At 41.2% G+C, this 10,427-nt stretch overlaps 1 long non-coding RNA gene and 1 pseudogene across 5 annotated transcripts; both read left to right on the top strand.

Moving 5' to 3' along the window:
• The first annotated feature begins 2,168 nt into the window (after nt 1-2,168).
• LOC105143152 (uncharacterized) lies at nt 2,169-7,763 on the top strand (annotated as a pseudogene). Of its 4 annotated transcripts, XR_015544428.1 has the most exons (4): nt 2,169-5,656; nt 6,585-6,838; nt 6,962-7,149; nt 7,369-7,763. The product of XR_015544428.1 is annotated as an uncharacterized LOC105143152, transcript variant X3 (transcript). The 4 variants fall into 4 exon arrangements; XR_015544427.1 differs by having other exon boundaries at nt 6,633-6,838; nt 6,962-7,763; XR_015544426.1 differs by having other exon boundaries at nt 6,962-7,763.
• Nucleotides 7,764-8,700: 937 nt separating this feature from the next.
• LOC147910092 (uncharacterized) lies at nt 8,701-10,376 on the top strand. The gene is made up of 2 exons (XR_015544430.1): nt 8,701-9,708; nt 9,803-10,376. It is a non-coding gene; the product is annotated as an uncharacterized LOC147910092 (long non-coding RNA).
• The last annotated feature ends 51 nt before the right edge of the window (nt 10,377-10,427 follow it).

The following is a 10,427-nucleotide window of genomic DNA, read 5'->3' as shown; positions in this document are numbered from 1 at the left end:
GAAGGCCGCACCGAAAAACGAGGTGGACAAGGAAAAGTCTAAGCTTAAATGCCACAGTTGCGGAAAAACTGGGCACAAGGCGGCCGACTGCTGACATCGAGACAAACAATTAGCCAAAACGGCCGAAGATATAGGATTCTTTGCGACGCTCGCGACGAAGCCATTGCTGCCCGAAACGGACGAAGCGCACGAGACGCGCCGAAGACTCGCGGAGATAACCGAAGGCGAAGTTTCCGATCGCCAAGGACGGAGAGTGCAGACCGCCGCGAGCGGGGCCACTCGGCGACAGTGTCCGAAGTTTCTCGAGGGACGCCGAAGGCGCGACTGTAGCGAACCGCAGCGGAAATGCGAAATTCATCGCAAAACGTATCGACGGACTTTATTATCTCGAGGGAAATGCGCGACCGGAGTGTAGACTGACTTTGCACCGCAAGATCCAAATCGGAATATCAACGGATTCTGAGATCGTGAAATATCGGCGCCTAGGACATCTGAATCTGAAAGACTTGGTGAAGTGCGATCGCGAGAATAGAGTGCGAGGATTGCGCTTGGATAAATTCCATGGACCGCTCGAATGTGAAATCTGCACCTGATCAAAAATGACTTCCTTTCCCGAAGAACTCAAATAGAAAAACGGAATTGTTGGAGCTCATTCATTCAGACGTTTGTGGGCCCATGCGCGTGGAAACGAACGGCGGGGCCCGGTATTTTGTGACCTTCATAGACGACAATTCGAAGTGGTGTCACGTGAGGATGATCAAAAGGAAGAGCGACGTATTCAATTGCTTCGTAGAATTCAAGGCCTTCGCAGAAAATTCTACCGGAAAGAAGATAAAATATCTTCAAATGGATAACGGTCTGGAATACGTGAATACGGAGTTCTATGAATTTCTGAAAGCGAACGGAATTCAGTGGCGACTCACTGCACCCTACAACCCGGAATAGAATGGAACGGCGGAAAGGAAAAATCGCATGTTAGTGGAGATGGCGAGGTGCCTTCTGACGCAATCTGGATTAGCCACATCATTTTGGGGCGAGGCCATCGCCACGGCAAACTATTTGCGAAATCGGTGCCCCACACGTAGTCTGAAGGGGAGGACACCGTACGAAAAATGGAGAGGACGCACACCGAACGTCAGCCATCTCAGAGACTTCGGATGCAAAGTCTATGTCCTGGATAGGACACCCGGCAAGGGGAAGCTCGAGCCTCGATCTACGAAAGGAGTATTCATCGGCTACTCTGATACGTCAAGAGCCTACAGAGTCTGGCTACCGGAGGAAAAGAAAGTCGTGATATCCAGAGATGTCAGATTCATGGAGAATAACGCAAAAGATTCTACCCGTATTGAATCTGTGCCGGGAACGTTCAGTGAGAAGCAGGCCGATGATCTAATAGACGGGCCACATGAAGTGGACATCGAGCTAACGCCCCCACCAATAATTAACGAAACCGTACCAGAAGACGAGACAGAGGAAAACTTCGAAGACAGGCAATCGGCGGCGAATGAGCGGGACGTCGTTGCAGAGAGACTCGCAGGCAAAAAGGGGCCGAGGCAGGCCTACCATAGTGCGCACTGGACTGAGAGGAAGACCCCCCAAAAGGTATCATGAAGCTCGCATCGCCAGCGAAGAAATGGAACACGCCTTCTCGGTGGAGATCCCCATACGTCAGGCCATGGATTGCTCTGATGCGGATGAATGGTTCCGCGCCATGGCGGAAGAAGTGATCTCTATCGTCAAAAATGACACGTGGGAACTCGAACAAAGACCGACAAACCGCGACGTGATTGGAAGCAGGTTCATCTTAAGGAATAAGTACGACGCCAACGGAGTCGTTGAACGCCGCAAAGCTCGATTGGTCGCAAAAGGTTTCTCCCAAAAGCCAGGAGTGAACTTTCACGAAACGTTTGCGCCAGTAGCACGTTTGAGCTCGATTCGTGCTCTAACCGCGGTGGCGGCGAAACATCAGATGTCGATGCATCAGATCGATGTGACGACGGCCTATTTGAATGGAGACATTGACGAAGAAATCTTCATGGAGCTACTGGAATTTCTGGAAGAAACCATGCAGCGAGTGGTTCAATCTGGCATGGCATCAAGAAGAATCGAGGATAAGGTCAAGAAGATGCTAGACCAGATCAGGACTGGCGACCTGGTGTGCCGTCTAAGGAAATCCCTTTAAGGCCTGCGCCAAGCTGCACGAAGCTGGAACAATAAAATTAGTGAAGCCATCAAGGAGTACGGAGGCATTCCTACCGAAGCCGATCCTTGCATATTCCGAGTAAATCGAGGGGGAATCACACTTTTAATTGCCGTATATGTCGACGACATCGTGATCGCCTCCGACAGCATCAAGGAGATCAGTAACCTCAAACAATTTTTGGCTCAGAAGTTCGACATCAAAGATCAAGGTGAGATTGGGCATAGGATTGGAGTTCAATCGAGACAACGGAGGTATCTCGATTCGCTAGAAGGGTTACATCTTAGACGTCCTGAAAAAATTCGGGATGGCCGACTCGAAATCTGTGTCAACGCCTATGGAGATTGGAGCTAAACTGACCCACCCTGAGGGAGCCATGGAGAAGAAGTATGCCGAGTTGCCCTACCGTGAATTGATGGGTGCTTTGATGTATTTGGCCACTGCAACGAGGCCCGATATTGCACATGCCGTGAGTTTTCTGAGCCAGTTCCTAACCAACTACAGACAAGAACACTGGACCGCTGCAAAACGCGTTTTGCGTTATTTGAGAGGGACACCGGACATCGGGATTACCTACGGATATGGCGGAAGCTCAATCATCGGTTTCTCGGATTCTGACTGGGGAAACTGCCTCACAGACAGACGGTCGTACACCGGATACATATTCATGTACAACGGAGGTGCTGTATCCTGGGAATCGAGGAAGCAAAGGACAGTGGCTTTATCCTCGACAGAAGCCGAATATATGGCTCTCACCGAAGCCTATAAAGAGGCCATTCATTTAAAAGGATTACTGAAATTTCTCAATTCAGATGACCCGCCAGAGGTCATCGTTTTCAGTGACAATCAAGGAGCACTGAAATTAGCCGAGAATCCGGTCTTCCACGCTAGAACAAAGCATATCGACATACGACACCATTTTGTTCGTGAAGCTATAAATAACGGATCCTTTCAGCTGCGTCACGTCTCAACGGAAGAAATGGCTGCAGACGTCCTAATGAAAGGTTTACCGAGACCTAAGCACGATAAGTGCCGGAGTCTGATCGATCTCGGAGAAACATGAGTAATAGTTTTTCTCTTGGTTCGATCGCGTATCGAGGGGAAGTATTGGGAAATCGCTTTAACAATACGCTATCACTGACCACAGATGGCGCTTCTACCACCGGCACGTTCGTCTGCCGCATGCATGATTCGACAAAAACAGTTCAAGCATTCCCTGCGTCGCGATCCCTCCTCAACAAAGATTATATTAAATAAATTACAAAGTACAAATAAAAGTAATGTTATTCAGCAGGAGTAGAACAATAAAATAAGATACAAAGAATTACTAGAAGAAAAGATATAGACTTTATCGACAGTTGTAAAAAATGTTCCGATTCGTATAAAAAAATTCCACAATTTTCTAAAAAGTTATAAAATTATTTATAAATTCTGAAAAATGTTGAGAAAGCTTTTATGATTAGAGTGATATTGCAATTGTCGAAATGAAATAGAAAAAAATTTCGATTCGACCTTTGAACGAAAATATTCAAAATATAAGATTACGTATCACAAATTTATACCAAAATATTAAAAATGTATCAAACTCTCATTGCACTCTCTACATATGTAATTTTTTATCACTGAAAAATGTTGAAATTTCGATGCAAGTTTCGAATCGACAACTTTTCCATCATAACGACATCTTTTCGAGGAACTAATTCTAACTGGGATGTTATTTTTAATTACATTAAGAACTGATTTGATTATTAACTATATGTTTCGTTAGTGTTGGATGTATTGAATATTTGTGTTCTCAGTTTGTCTTTTTCATGTGCTCTTAAAATATATTTGGTTTGTTATAATACAATACGTGATCTGTGATTCATTAATACGAGTGCAAGTCAATAAGTAGAAAAACATTGTAATAGACTTTTTTTTGATCGATTCATTTTTATTTCTCAACATAGTCTCCTTTCGACTCGATATACTTGACCCAACAATTCTTCAACTTTTTCAAGCCGTCCGAATAATGATTTGTCCAACCCTTCAAAATAAGCCTCTGTTTCGGCGATAAACTGCTCTCTGGTGGTGAATCTCTTTCCTCCGAATAATTTGTTCAAATTTAGAAACAGGAAATAATCGCAGGGGCTAAATCTCGCGAATATGCTGGATGGGGAAGCAATTTGCGGAATTCGTTGAATTTGGCCATCGGTGCTGAGCACGTGTGAACCCGTGCATTGTTTTGATGGAAGAGCACTTTCTTCGCCAAATAAGGAACGTTTTTTCTTTAAAATGTTGTTGAAACAGTATATAAGGCTGCGTAGTAATCGCCATTGATCGTTTGCTTTGACGGAAGATAATCGATATGAATTATACCGCGTTCCAAAAAACTGTGACCATCACCTTTCCGGTCGACTTCACGGTCTTCGCCTTCTTCAGAGCTGGTTCACTCGATGAATTGTTTTGATTATTCCTTCGTCTCGGATGTGAAGTAATGGATCCATGTTTCGCCCACAGAAATGATTCGACGCAGAAATTCATCTAGATTACTTTGAAACATCTCCAAACATTGTTTTGAAATCGTCACACGGTCGCGCTTATGGTCCACAGTGAGCAAACGCGGCATCCATCTTGCCGATAGCTTTTTCATATCCAATTGTTCGTGCATTGAAATCACTGTGCCACATGTGATATGCCTGTGGCCTCAACAAGCTCGCGTACTTTCACTCATCGATCAGTCAAAACAATATCGTGGACTTTCGATCGATGATTTCTAGCGTAGTGGCCTCAATTGGACGTCCCGAACGAGGTGCATCACATGTGGATGTACGACCACGTTTAAATTCATTCACCCAATTGTATACAGTCGCAAACGCTGCAGATGCTATGAACATTATCCAATTCGACTGTGATTTCTTTCGGTGTTAAACCTTTCATATCTAGATGTTTGATCATTGCACGAAACTCGTTTTTTTTCCATTTTGCAAAAAATATAAAGGTTATTCGTTTTAATCGTCTACAGAAATGAAACCATGTGATGAATTCAAAATTTGACAGCTGAAAGATGCTACTTGTCAAAAAGTAATGTGACATTGTGGGGAATTCTTAATACCTCACTAGCGCAGCGAGTGTAAAAAGCTTAAGGATTATATAGGTAACGAGTTGCCTAGCAGCGTAAAAATAATATTATAAAAAAAGAAAAATTATAATAACAGATCAATAGAGGCGTTCGTCCTGTACGGTCATATAAAATTATGCTCGTGAAATAAATATTATTATTACCAGTTACAAATAAAGTCTCAATTATTATTTTCTTTATCACATCACACGACGTGGACTTGTCAAGAGAATCTGACTTATCCATAGAGTCACATATTCCCACAAAATGACACTGCGAGTGCCCTCTGACAGATTTTCTAAGAACTTATTGACTTGCCCTCGTAGTATATAACTATATTGAGACTTCATTCAAAGGTAAATAGTCATATTTCTCTGCACAATTTAACATCCTCTATCTTCCAAAGAATTAAAAAATGCGCTCGGCTCGATCCGAAAACGCTTAGCCCTTGGATTAGACCAAATTAATTACGAAATGCTCGACAAACTTCCCATGGATCACAAGGCCTATTTATTGACATTATATAATGTCAATAAAAATATTTGAAAAAGAAGCATTTCCAGAATCTTGGAAGAGCTCGTTGGTAGTGCTGATACCTAAACCAGATAGTAAGGTAGTTAGATCCATCTCGCTTATATCTTGCCTATGCAAGCTCATGAAACAAATGCTATAGACTGAATAGGTTTGTCGAATCTCGGTCTACTCTTCCTCAGGCACAATTGGGCTTCGGACTCTTCAGAACTTGTGAGGATAATTTGACCACGCTCACTACTTCAGTAAAGACGAGTTTCTTGAACCGATCTCCCACAGTCGCGGTCTTCTTAGATATTGCGGAGACGTTCGACAACGTGAATCTCCATATTCTTATAAACGATCTGAGTGGGATCGGTGTTCCTGCCTCATTTAGAAAGTTTGTCGAAAATCTAATTAATGTCAGGCATCTCAGCTTTGTCATAGATGGGGAACTTCATGATCCGTACAACTTTTATAAAGGAACTCTTCAGGGATCTATCCTGAGTCCTTTACTTTTCAACATATATTTAAGGTCATTTGACCAACATTTACATTCTAACATTCGCTTTTTGCAGTACATGAATGATATGGTTTGTTTTCTTTTGCAACATGATCTGAACAAAGCTTCTATCCAGAATTTTTTAAACAGAATTTTCGAATAAAAGATACAGAAACCTTGAGGTATCTTCGCACAAATCCAGTTGAATTATTTTCACTCAAGGTAATCCGGTAAAAACCACTATAAGTTTGATCATCAATTTCGATCCCTAGAATGTATTCGCATCGCTTCCTGGGAATCATTTTGGATTATAACTTTAGCGGCAAGCACCATCTGAAGTATCTCATCGACAAGGACAGAAAGATCTCCGATATAATCTCAGTCCTCTCGAGAGTTAAGTGAAGCTCTCACCCTGGATTTCTCACTATATATAGAGCTACATTTCGCAATACGATCGAGTATGGATGTCATTTCGTGGAACTCCTCAGCATCGGAGTTTATCAAGCTTCGACGCCTTCAATATAAGGTAATAAGAAAAGCAATGGGATATCACATCTCGACTTCCATTAATGTTATGCTCAGTGAAGCTAAAGAATTCAAGTTAATAATATCAGATTTAATCTAACCGCTTCCAAATTTGTTTATAAAGCTATGGCCAATAAATTCAGTCTGGCATACAATGCACTGGAAGAACTCAAAATCATCGCTATTAGAAGGAACTGCAAGACTGAAGCCATCAAAAATTCCAGGCTCTTCAGGCATTTCGTGATTAGTCGTCATGAGAAGCAAATCGTTCATCATACCACATACCCACCAGCTTTTTGGCACACTTATTAAGTATTCTACTTTAGAAATTTCATACATCAAGGACATGCATGGCTGCGACAAAAGGGACAATATCACCCAGATTTTTATCACAAATCTTCTTCATATAGGCAGAATGCCACCGCTTTTTATATTGACGGCTCGAAAAGAATGATGTTGTCGGAGCTGATGTTTTCTTGCCTGAGATGAAGATTGGACACAAATTAACGGAAACGTCAATTTTTTCCGCAGAATTTTGGACCATCCATCAGGCCATTCTTGCGGATCTCGATCAACAACACAATGTCATCTTTTTCGATTCTGAGAGTGCACTAGAGGCGATACAGAATTCAGTAAGAGCATAGCGCAACTACATTTGTAAGAAAATTCCCGAGGATCTGTAACCACCACTGCGTAGATGGAGAACCGTTGTCGAAGGCTCATATTCGGAGCTAATTAGCGCTTGACGCGATTCGAACGATCTGCGAATGCACCGGTACTTCGGAGCACGCGACGTGAAAACAACTCGAGAGAACGATTGTAACGAACAAAGACAGACATTCGTGAGGAGTAGTCAGCTCCATTTGCGTTTCGTTATAATAAAATTATATAGTGTAAGAATAAAAGTATTTGTGACAATTAAAGAATCTCAGTTACTCTAAGTCTAAGTCCTCGTCAAAATCCTGTCAAACTTCTTCGCGCTTGGTCGGCCGTGCTCGCAAAAGTATTACATTGGCGACATTCCCGTACCGGGAACGAAGAAAGAATACTACGCAAAATCTTCCAATAAATAAAAGGTCTTACACATTATTTATATAAAGTAGACATATAACAATGTCATCGGTGAGGGGAAGGAGATTATTCTTTTCTGGTCCTTGTACACTTTGGCATACCCGGAAATGAATCCGTGGTCAAGCAGGCAGCGTTGGAAGGATACCCCTCGAAGTTCCGCATGAGATTCCTTATGAGAATTTTTTGACTGAATCAAGAAGCCAGGCAGATAAGTAGTTTGAAGACTATATGAAGATAGTCTCTTCCTCCAAAAGCGCATTCTATTACGAACGATTCCACACAGCCTCCAAAAAAACTTGGTTTCACAAAACAATGCTGAGTAGAGAAGAAATTGTGCTTATCAATTAGATCAAATCATGTGAATGTTAATGAGAGCTTTCACAGAGTCAATATTGTGAATTCGTCGATTTATCTTTTGTCAGTGGGGACTCATATCAAAGTATCAACCACGTTGTATAGTTGTATTCCATTGCAAAAAGTACAATCTAAACTGCATACCAATTCGAAAATTTATTGTCCAAAAATTTCCTGATACTCCTCAAGACCTTTCCCCTGCCCTCTCCTTTCTCTCTCTCAAATTATGTCATCTGCTATTGGCTTTCATGAAATGACTTTTTCTTCTGATTCTTATTTTGTTCTTCCCCCTTCTTCCTATGACGCGTGATCACTGATTGATGGCAGCAGATGTCAATTCGAGAGAGAGGCAGCCATTTTACTTTTACTTGGAGCAAGTCTAAATTACCTAAATTACGCAGATACAAAATCACCAGATTTCGTGGACCTCGTGGTCTAGTTGAATTAGGTCAGGTTATCTGGCCAGCAATAGGAAAAAAAAAGAAGCTTTCTGTTAAGGTCCTTAAGATTTTCTTACTAATCTCAATCTTAACTGCTGTTGGAATCAGAAGAAAAAGTCATTTCATGAAAGCCAATAGCAGGTGACATAATTTGAGAGAGAGAAAGGAGAGGGCAGGGGAAAGGTCTTGAGGAGTATCAGGAAATTTTTGGACAATTCATAGTGTGATTGAGCAATTTTCAATCTTAATCTCAATCTCAATCTTCAATGCATAGTCTGATCACGGCTCCTGCAATAAAATTACTCGTTCAGAATAAAAACGTCCAAACGTGTGACGTCACATTACCTATGGACATCCTTGTCTAATGAAGTTTTCATTCGGATCCCTATGTACATCCCTATGTATACTGTGCAGCTGCAGTTTCTTACTTGTAGTATTAGATTGGTGCATATGAAATGTCGGATTTTCTTTACATATGAACGTTTGTCTCCCTGTTTTCGTTATGCTTTTGTTTTGGCATAATCTCGTTTATAGTCGTATTGTCCATTGCCAGAGTCACATTTCAATAAAGAAGATTTTCTCAAAAGTGTTCCATTTTGTTATTTATTTTGAATTTCGTAAGGATATGAATTCAACCGATATTCATGTAATTTTTTTATATGAGTATAAACTTGGTAATAATGCTGCACGCAATATAAATGCTGCCGGCATTTGGGAAGAATACTGTTAACGATCGAAAAGTGCAGCGTTGGTTTGAAAAATTTCGGTCTGGTGATTTTTCCCTACAAAATGAACCGTGGAAGACCCAAAACGTCTGTGAAAAATGATGCTCTGAAAGCATTGGTGGAAACGAATCCAACTGTATCTACAAGGGAACTTGCTACCAGAATGAAAATTGACCATACAACGATATTGCGACACCTTTCTGAATTGGCAAGGTGAAAAAAATGGATAAATGGGTAAACCGCACGAACTAACCGAACGAAATAAGCTGGATCGATTGAACGTATGCTCATCATTACTAACCCGATTTCATCGAGAGCCATTTTTCGATCGGATTATTACTTGTTTGATGAAAAATGGATTCTTTACGACAATAGGAAAAGGTGTGCTCGGTGGCTTGATAGGAATGAGGCTTGTGCTCATACTCCAAGGCCATCACTTCATCCACGGAAAATTTTAATAACAGTTTGGTGGAATGTGACTGGAGTAATTCATTACTCATTCCTTTGAACTGGGGAGACAATTACAGCCGAAAAGTACTGCCAGTACATTGATGAAATGCATGAAAAATTGAAAATTATACGCCCATCACTTGTTAATCGGCATGGCCCAATACTTCTCCACGACAACGCTCGGCCGCATACGTCGTACAAAACAATTGCGAAATTAAATGAATTAAAATATGAAATTTTGCAGCACCCAGCTTATTCACTGGATCTTTCGCCAACCAACTTTCATTTTTTTAAACATTTAGAACAGTTTTTACGGGCTAAACAGTATGAAAATGAAGACAGAAAATGAAGACTGAAAAATTCCATATCAGAGTTTATTGATTCTAAAGATCAGAATTTCCTTAAGACAGGCATTAAAATCTATGCATTAAAATCTTGTTGAGAAAAGTGTATTGAAACAAATGGAGCATTTTGATTAAATAAACAGCTTTTGAAAAAAGATATGCAGTTTTATATATTCACTTAAAAATCCGATGCATCAACCTAATAT

Source organism: Acromyrmex echinatior, chromosome 3, assembly GCF_024713525.1.
Source record: "Acromyrmex echinatior isolate Ae372 chromosome 3, ASM2471352v2, whole genome shotgun sequence".
In the NCBI taxonomy this organism is placed as follows: Eukaryota; Metazoa; Arthropoda; class Insecta; order Hymenoptera; family Formicidae; genus Acromyrmex; species Acromyrmex echinatior.
The sequence above is the reverse complement of the archived record's forward strand: the minus strand, read 5'-3'. Positions and strand labels throughout refer to the sequence as shown.